The sequence below is a fragment of the Mustela nivalis genome (assembly GCF_964662115.1).
Source record: "Mustela nivalis genome assembly, chromosome: 1".
In the NCBI taxonomy this organism is placed as follows: domain Eukaryota; kingdom Metazoa; phylum Chordata; class Mammalia; order Carnivora; family Mustelidae; genus Mustela; species Mustela nivalis.
Window position 1 is genome coordinate 209,298,709 of NC_139020.1, and position 9,876 is coordinate 209,308,584.

The 9,876-nt window shown below is 42.0% G+C and overlaps 2 pseudogenes across 2 annotated transcripts; both read left to right on the forward strand.

Moving 5' to 3' along the window:
• The first annotated feature begins 182 nt into the window (after nt 1-182).
• On the forward strand, nt 183-1,062 carry LOC309863646 (olfactory receptor 7D4-like; annotated as a pseudogene). The gene has a single exon. The product of its transcript is annotated as an olfactory receptor 7D4-like (transcript).
• Nucleotides 1,063-5,605: 4,543 nt separating this feature from the next.
• LOC309863692 (zinc finger protein 639 pseudogene) lies at nt 5,606-9,422 on the forward strand (annotated as a pseudogene). Its single transcript has 3 exons — nt 5,606-5,693; nt 8,291-8,724; nt 9,137-9,422. The product of its transcript is annotated as a zinc finger protein 639 pseudogene (transcript).
• Nucleotides 9,423-9,876: the final 454 nt, after the last annotated feature.

Here is a 9,876-nt window from a genome sequence, read left to right on the forward strand (position 1 = left end):
TGAAGGATGTCCACCTAAAGGTGGTATTAGAAATATGATGACTGGCTGCTGTGCCAGTTGGCTAGTCACTGAATATTGCTTTCAACCCCTGCTCTAGCAGGCACATTGGCTACATGGAAGCAGGAAACCATACCAGAGGATCCGAATTCTTCCTCCAGGGCCTCTCAGATGACCCAGAACTGTAGCCCCTCCTCTTTGGTTTGTTTCTGTTCATGTACTTGGTCACCATGCTGGGAAACATGCTCATCATTCTGGCTATCCTCTCTGACTCCCATCTCCACACACCCATGTACTTCTTCCTCTCCAACCTGTCCTCTGTTGACATCTGTTTCATCTCCACTACTGTCCCAAACATGCTGATAAACATCCAGGAACAAAGCAAAGACATCTCCTATACTGGATGCCTCATTCAGGTGTATTTTTTTTTTTTTTATGATTTTTGCTGGAATGGATGGTTTCCTCCTGACTGTGATGGCCTATGACCGGTTTGTGGCCATCTGCCACCCCCTGCACTACACAGTCATCATGAACCCACCACTCTGTGGCCTGCTGGTTCTGGTGTGTTGGGTCATCATTTTCTAGGTCTCCCTGATTCATATCCTACTGATGAAGTGGCTGACCTTCTGCCCCGGCACAGAAATTCCACATTTCTTCTGTGAAGTGGTTCAGATTCTCAAGGTGGCTTGCTCTGACACCCTCATCAATAATATCTTTTTATATGTGTCCACTTCCATACTGGGTGTGTTTCTTCTTATTGGGATCCTCTTTTCATACTCTCTGATTGTCTCCTCTTTAATGGGAGTATCCTCTGCAGCAGGAAAATATAAAGCATTTTCAACCTGTGGGTCTCACCTCTCTGTGGTCTCCTTGTACTATGGGACAAGCCTGTGACTTCATTCTTCACAGAGTTCCTCTGCAACTCATTCTTCACAGAGCTCAATTGGCTCAGTGATGTACACTGTGGTCACTCCCATGCTGAATCCCTTCATCTACAGCCTGAGGAATAAGGATGTGAAGGGGGCCCTAGGAAGATTCCGCAATCCAGGAGCCCTTTGTCCATGAGAAACGACTGGCCTAAGAACCAAGGGGACATTGTGGGCTCCAAAGGCAAATACTGTGCATGTAAATCTGGGTTTCTTCCCTCTCCTAAAAGACAGGCCTCACTTCTTCTATTCCTAAAGTACTCACAAGTTTGTTTTTGTTAGGTTTTGTTTTTGTGTGAGTTTCTCCCTAACAACCTCCTCAATAATTTTTTCTCCTTTTTCTTCCCTATTTGGAGCCTATAATATTCTTTGGTCAGCTTTCCTAGAGCCATTCCTGAGATTTTCAATATTACATGTGAAGTACTTATATCAAGTGCTAGCATGGTTTCCTCCCCAAATTGTCCTCTGGAATGCTGATATCCTTCACCTTGATTTGGTTATATGTTTGTTTTAACCTGGAAGAAATGGAATGGAAATCACACAATAGTCATAACCAAAATGCTTGCCATATTGAGATTGTACTTATTGCTCTACATCTGCAAATTTATGTATCTTGACATTTCCTTAAGATATTTTCTCTCTTTAAAAAAGGTTGGCATTGGGGTGTGGAAACCTGACTCTGAGCTCACACTCCTAAGTTTGCTACCAAAGTGTTCCTGAAAACACTGGTCTCATTTTCAACTTCAACAGTGGGAATGTTGATTTGAAACCTTGTTTGTTCAGGGTTTTTTTTTTTTTTTTTAAGGATTTTACTCATTTGGAGAAAGAGTGCAAGAGCACACAAGCAGGGGAGTGGTAGGCAGAGGGACAGGGAGAAGCAAGCTCTCCAATGTGGGACTCAGTCCTTGGACCTTGGGATCATGCCCTGAGACAATAGCAGACACTTAACTAAGACACCCCGGTGTCCCTCATTTGTTCAGGTTTGTAGGTATTATAGTGCATTGCATATCACTGAAATATTGCCTACTTGTCTTCTTCCTCTTCCTTCTTTCCCTCTACATATTCTTTGTTCTATTGGACCTTTATTTCTCATGTCAGGCTCTCTGCTCAGTGGGGAGCCTGCCTCTCCCTCTCCCTCTGCCTGCTGCTCCCTCTGCTTGTGCACTCTGTCAAAAAAAAAAGTCTTCAAAAAATAGTAAACAAGAACAAAAAAAGAATTTTGATAGAAATGAGTCTGCAGTGAGGAGTGTATTTGTCAGCATTTCTCCTCCATTTGCAGGGATCCTTTCACTTTCTCCATTGCATACCAACCTGCCAATCAGTGTTCAGCAACAGGTGCTCAAGGTAACAAGTAACAGGGAATTATCCCCCAACTAGGATAGCTCTCTCTCTCTCTCTTTTTAAAAGATTTTGTTTATTTATTTGATAGAGAGAGAGGTGGGGAGCACAAGTGGCAGGCAGAGGGAGAGGGAGAAGCAGGCTCTCTGTCGAGCAGGGAGCCTGATGCAGGGCTCAATCCCAGGATCTAGGATCATGACCCAAGCTGAAGGCAGCTGCTTAACCTACTGAGCTCTTGGAGTCCAAGGACAGCTCTTGATGGAGAGGTGTGAAGTATACCGTCTTCATCATCAATTAGCTGGCATAATTCTCATATCTCTGTTTTGTACCACTTTCCAATATTTCCCCACAGGAAAAAAACTGTTCAATTGCTGTGGGAGCTGACTTAGGGCACATTTTATTGGATGTACTTTCTTCCCTGTTTCACTTCCCCTCTCCCTAACCCATGTCCTTCTTCCTTGCTTCTTCCAGTAATGTGCGTGCCAATGAATCACTGGCTCCGTGTCTTCTTCTGAGGAACCCAAATGAAGTGATGTAGTAAAGATTGTGATGGGTATTAAAACAATTATCAGGGATGGAACTAATAACTTTTGGGACAAAACCAACCCAAACAAAAAACAAGTATTCCATATATAATTAGATCTTCAAATTACTGGAAAAAAGACATATTTCAGCAATATGGGGCAGCTTAAATTCATTTTCAGTCCATTAAGTTTCAAGCAATGTTTAATTATTGTCTATGTGTACAAATTGAAGAGGGTACCAAAGAGGTAAATATGATTGCAATACAGAATTGTGAGCATAATAATGTTGGTGTGTAATAGAATCTGTTGAAAAGAAAGGTAAAAGTTTACGACTCAAGTAATTCCAGAGAAAACATTTGCTTAATGAAATTATTGAGATATAATTTGTATACCATAAAATCCATTCAAAATGTAAATTCAGTAATTTTAGTAAACTTATAGAATTATGTGCCTATTACAATGCAATTTTAGAACATTTCTATCACTCCAAAATTTCCCTTGTCTCCAGTTGCAGTTACTGTCCACTCTCACCTCAGTCTTAGGTAACACCATATCTGCTTCCTGTCTCTATAAATTGGCTTTCTCTAGATATTTTATGTAAATGTAATCATACAATATATGGTCTTTTGAGTCTCACTTCTTTCACTTAGCATAATTATTTTTGAGGGTTATCTAGTGGAAAACTTATATCAGTATTTTGTTTCTTATAATTGCAGAATAATACTCAAACATATAAATATACTTCTATTTGTTTATTCATTTATCAGCTGGTAGACACTTGGATATTCCAGCTTGGGGTTATTATGAATAATTCTATTATGAACATTTGCATGTGTGTCTCTGTGGTGACATGTGTTTTCATTTCTTTGGAGTAGATAACTCATGGTGTAATTACTGAGTCACATGGTAAACTGATGTTCCATTTTAAAAAATCTCCTAAACTGTTTTTTTCAAAGTGGCTCCACTATTTTATATTTTTACATACATTCCCTTGAGCAATGAATGATGGTTCCACAGTTTCCACATCACCAACACTTGGGATTCATCAAAAACTTCTTAAAAAGACTTTATTTATTTATTTGACAGAGAAAGAGATTACTAGTAGGTAGAGAGGCAGGCAGAGAGAGAGGGGGAAACAGGCTCCCTGCTGAGTAGAGAGCCCAATGTGGGGCTTGATCCCTGGACCCTAAGATCATGACCTGAACCGAAGGCAGAAGCTTAACCCATTGAATCACCCAGGTGCCCCAAAAACTTTAAAAAAAAAAAGATTTTTATTTATTCATTTAATTGATGGAGAGAGAGAGAGAGAGACAGTGAAAGAGGAGAGTGGATATACACAAGCAAGGAGAGTGGCAGAGGGAGAAGCAGGCTCCCCACTGAGCAGGGAGCCTGATGCGGGGCTCAATCCCAGGACCCTGGGATCATGACCTGAGCTGAAGGCAGACGCCTAATGACTGAGACATCCAGGTGCCGCTCATCAAAAACTTCTAATGGGACAATACACTTGAGCACTGCGTAACAAATAATCAGTAGAAATTTAACTAAAGAATGGTTTGGGTAGGAAGTAGAGAGAAGAGTCGGAACTAGAGCAGAAAGGAACCACGTACACATAAACATGGAAAATTCAAGACTAAGGCATTTCAGGATGATATATAGAACTGTTGACTGAGTTATTAGAAATAAACCTAGAGGGGAATCTGGATGGCTCAGTGGGTTAAAGCCTCTGCTTTCAGCTCAGGTCATGATCCCAGGGTCCTGGGATCAAGCCCCACATTGGGCTCTCTGCTCTGAGGAGAGCCTGCTTCCTCCTCTCTCTCCCTGCCTGCCTCTCTTGCCTACTTGTAATCTCTGTCCGTCAAATAAATAAATAAATAAATAAAATCTTAAAAAAAAAGATATAAACCTAGATATGTAGATGAAGGACAGACTATTAAGAATCCAATTTGAAGGATGCCTGGGTGGTTCAGTTGGTTAGGGATCGGACTCTTAATTTCGGCTCAGGTCATGGTCTCAGGGTTGTGAGATCAAGCCCTGAACTGGCTCTGCATGGGGAAAGGAGCCTGCTTGAGAGTCTCTCCCTCTGTCTTCCCCACTCCTCCCCGCCTCTGCTCTAAAAAGAGAGAGAATCTAATTAAGGATTTTGAAAGCAATGGAACACTAGGGCCATGCTGTAACCACAGATGTATTACGAAGACTTTAGGGTTGCTCTGAGTGGGAGAAACTGGAGGCAGAAGTAATATTTAGAAGACCCTTGAAGTAGTTGAGGGGAAAAGATGATGGGGACCTGACCTAACCAGTGGCAGTAAGATGGGAAGATTTTGGAAGAGAGATATATTAATTTCCTATTGAAGCTATAACACACTGCCATAAGTCTAGTGGCTTAAGATGACACAAATTTATTATTTTACGTTGCTGGAAGTCAGAAGTCTAAAATGCATCAGCAGGGCTACTTTCTTTCTGGAGGTGCTTGAGGAAATCTGTTTACTTGCTCTTTCCAAATTCTAGAGACCTCCACCATTAGTGGGAGTTTTGGTATTCAGGTATAAGACTACAAAGCCCCATCAGAGCTCAAGAACAAGGAGGGACATTTTGAGAGGGCAGACCTATGCCCAGATGGTCGGCTAAATATAGTCCCAGCCACACACTTGGAAACAGTTTTATCCTCATGTGGACTTGGATATAGCTCCATTTGGCTCTGGCACCATCCCTCAGCCCCCAGAAGAAGACACAACCACCCATACCTTTCAGGTTAACAGGCTGCTGACCTCACTTTGAGATGCGGACTATGAGCAGCCAGCCTGTGATCCAACTCCAGTCTCTATGATCTGGGGTCTTCTGCACATAAGAATCCAGAATGACATGTGCCCGTCTGTGTCTGTGCCTGTCAGCAGGTTTGCCTCCAGACCTGGTCTGACTGCAGATCTTGAAGCAGCCCACAACCCAGCTCCAAACACTTTGAGTCCCACCCAAGGGGAGACTCGTCCATCAGTGCCCACTGAAGCAGGCCTACAGAACTCAGACATGGAGGGGACTCTAACGCAGGACATGGCTCCAGCCCCTCTCAGCTGTGCTATGGGGCCATTCATGCACGTCTAGTGAGAGAGCCATACTTTCCCAAACAACTAGGAAAATAGCTCTGCCGCCTGTGGATCCTGACAAGAATCCTTGTGCGGGGCCAGCCCTACTGACCAAGGTCCTGGAGGCGGTCCTGTCTACCCAGGGACCAGGCAAGGTTTACTGCCCTACTAACAGGATTTTCAAACAGACTGTTACAGATCCAGGAGCAGCTATATTACATGGCTCCAACCCAGCTCAACTATGATCCTAGAAGCAAACCACCAGGCCTGAAACCCAGCAGAAGGTCTTTGAGTGAAAGCAGCTTCTAAAGACTGAAAGAAGTGTTTACTCCTTCAAATGCACAGACCCTAATACCAATACCACTTGTCTGCATACTCTACTAGCTGATCTGTGAAGGATGTCAAGCTGAATACCTACTGCAGTTATATGCAACAAATATCACCTACCATTATATATTTACCATGAGATATTAAAACATATAAGCCTACCATAATCAAGAGTGAGATATGTTTATATATAAATACATTACTAGTACACAAGAGTTTTAGAAACTGATACAGGTATTTATAAGAATTGTTTTTTAAATAGGGGTGCAATTCCAATTCAGTGTGCCAGTTAATTTATCAGTAAGTGGTACTAAAACAATTAGCCATGTTTTCTGGGGGAAAAATGTGTCTGGATCCACTACCACACACTCTATGTCAAAACACATTCCATGCAAATTAGAGATTTAAGTGTCTTTAAATATATTTAAGAAGAAAATGATAAAATCCAAATACGATCTGTTGTTTGAAGAGACTTTTAAAATTAAAGCAGGATAGGCACCTGGGTGGCTCAGTGGGTTAAAGCCTCTGCCTTTGGCTCGGGTCATGATCTCAGGGTCCTGGGATAGAGCCCATCGGGCTCTCTGCTCAGTGGGGAGCCTGCTTCCTCTTCTCTCTCTCTGCCTGCCTCTCTGCCTACTTGTGATTTCTATTTGTTGAATAAATAAGTAAAATCTTTAAAAAATAAAATTAAAGATAGTCTTTTTGCGGGTGCTTGGGTGGCTCAGTCGGTTAAGGGTCCAACTCTTGGTTTTGGCTCAGGTTGGTGATCTCAGGGTCGTGGAATCATGCCCTCCATTGGGCTCCTTGCTGGGCAGGAAGTCTGCCCAGTCTCTCCCTCTGCTCCCCATACTCTCTCATAAATAAAATCTTTAAAAAAAACCACCCCTAGACTTCTTCATCTATATAACACTTAAACCTTTGTACAGATGGCCTGAAGGGCAGGGCGTGAGGCGTGCAGGAGGGAGAGCACCTAGGCTGGGGCAGTGCTCAGGAGCATGAGGGTCATAGTACTGCAGCCCTGGGGTCCTGGCATTTTTTAGCATCTGTGAAAGCTTCCTTATAATTCATTTCCTCTCACTACAGTATTAAGAATTATACCAAATTGAAGGGCTCTTGGGTGGCTTAGTCGTTAAGCATCCGCCTTCAGCTCAGGTCATGATCCCAGGGTTCTGGGGGTAGAGCCCCACATCAGGCTCCCTGCTCAGCGGGAAGCCTGCTTCTCCCTCTCCCACTGCTTGTATTCCCTCTCTTGCTGTCTCTCTCTCTGTCAAATAAATAAATAAAAATCTTTAAAAAAAGAATTATATGAAATTGAAAAGATATGAATATCCTAAAACAAGAAAATGTAAGACATTACACTCTTCTTGTCACTCACATTCCTCTGGAATAAGCAGAATTGCAGACGAATTCAATGGAATTTTTTCTGTTCAGTTATAGTATTTGTTTTATGAGAAAACCAGACTAAAATATTTTGACAACAGAAAGGATGATTCTGATAAAGAGACATCAAATGATTTGCCAAAATTTACAGATGTAATCAAGACCAGAAATAGAAATTCTAACTACCTTGTTCCCAGTCCTGTATTGAGAATTCTAGACCAAACTGCCTTTTGTGGAAAAAAAAAAAAAATCTGCTGATACTGAAATTTGTGATGAAGGGTGTGACTCATCTGAATTGGCAACCAACAAACTCAAGAGGAGAGTCCTATAGGGGCACCTGGGTGGCTCAGTGGGTTCAAGCCTCTGCCTTCAGATCAGGTCATGATCCCAGGGTCCTAGGATCGAGCCCCACGTCGGGATCTCTGCTCTGCAGGGAGCCTGCTTCCTCTTCTCTCTCTCTCTGCCTGCCTCTCTGCCTACTTGTGTTCTCTGTCAAGTGAATAAATAAAATCTTTAAAAAAATGTGGGGTGCCTGGGTGGCTCTGTGGGTTAAAGCCTCTGCCTTCAGCTCAGGTCATAATCCCAGGGTCCTGGGATCAAGCCCCGCATCAGGCTCTCTGCTCAGCACGGAGCCTGCTTCCTCCTCTCTCTCTCTCTCTGCCTGCATCTCTGCCTACTTGTGATCTGCCTGTCAAATAAATAAATAAAATCTTTAAAAAAGTGTGCGAACTTTGCGAGTTCAACAGCATATATTTTTCTGCTATAAAGCAGCATATGATGCTGAAGCACAAAGGTACTAATTCAAATGCATTGAATATGCAAGGAAAGTTTCTCTACCAACATGCTTCTGATTAAACACATCAAACTGCATGAAGAGGATCCCTACATTTGTAAATACTGTAATAATAAAACATTGATTTTTGAGAATAGCCAGCACATTGAAGACACCCATTTAGTGACTTTTATTGCTGTGAGCAGTGCAATGCAGAGTTATCTTCAAGCAACGAAGGCTACCTACATTTCCAGGAGCACACTATTAGTGTCAGTTTTGTAAACATGAAACCAATGATCCAGGAGACTTGCAAAGCCATGTGGTAAATGAACATGCATGTAAATCAACTGAGTGCTAAGTATTAACAATGGAGAACATGGATAGTACATCCTCTTTAGCAAAATAATCTTTTCTAAAAAATATATGGGGCGCCTGGGTGGCTCAGTGGGTTAAGCCTCTGCCTTTGGCTCAGGTCCTGGGATCTCAGGGTCCTGGGATCAAGCCCTGTGCATCATGCTCTCTGCTCAGAAGGGAGCCTGCTTCCCCCCACCCCGGCCCCCCCATCTCGGCCTGCCTCTCTGCCTACTTGTGATCTGTGTCAAATAAATAAAATCTTTTAAAAATATATTTTATTTATTTATTTTGAGAGAAGGCATTTTGCGGGGAAGGGCAGCAAGAGAAGGAGAGAGAGACTCTCGAGGAGACTCCCCACCGAATGCAGAGCCAGATTCAGGCTTGATCTCATGATCCTGAGATCAGGACCTGAGCCCAAATCAAGAGTTCGATGTTTGACAGCTATCCAGGTCCCTACAAAATTCCCTTTGACAAATATAAAAACTTCTTTGTATGTCAAGTATGTGGTTTTCAGAGTAGACTTAATATGAATGCTAACAGGCATGTTGCTATTGAACATACTAAAATTTTTCCTCATGCTTGTGATAACTGTGAAAACGAGTTTTCAAGTATGTGAGAATACAGCAAACATAAATTCACATTTATCTGAAGGGATTTATTTATGTCAATACTGTTAACATTCAACAGGACAAACTGAAGATCTTAAAGTTCATTAGATTTCAAGTAATCAGCTGACTCACTTTTAGCCCTAGTGACTGCTAGATGGGGTTTGGAAATGAATGAATGAATAAGTCACCTTCCCGTCCGTAAGACAAATTAATTATTTTCTTTAACTTCCATAACGTTGATGTAAACTAATAAATTTGGCATTTTTGGTGATGTTAAAGAACAATTAAATATTTGTACAATTAAAGATGAAACATTAACACAGCAACAGAGGTTATCAATTCAGTCGATGCATAAAACACAGTTGATGATGCGCAAGAACAGGACGTTTCTCTTTTTATTGATGAACAACTGACATACAATAATTGATTACTTTCAGGGGCACACAGTGATTTGACACATACACACGTCATGAAATGATCACCACAATAAGTCTAGTTAACAGCTGTTACCATACAAAGAATGGTGAAATATTACATCGACTATATTCCATATGCGGGCCCATGACATCTCCT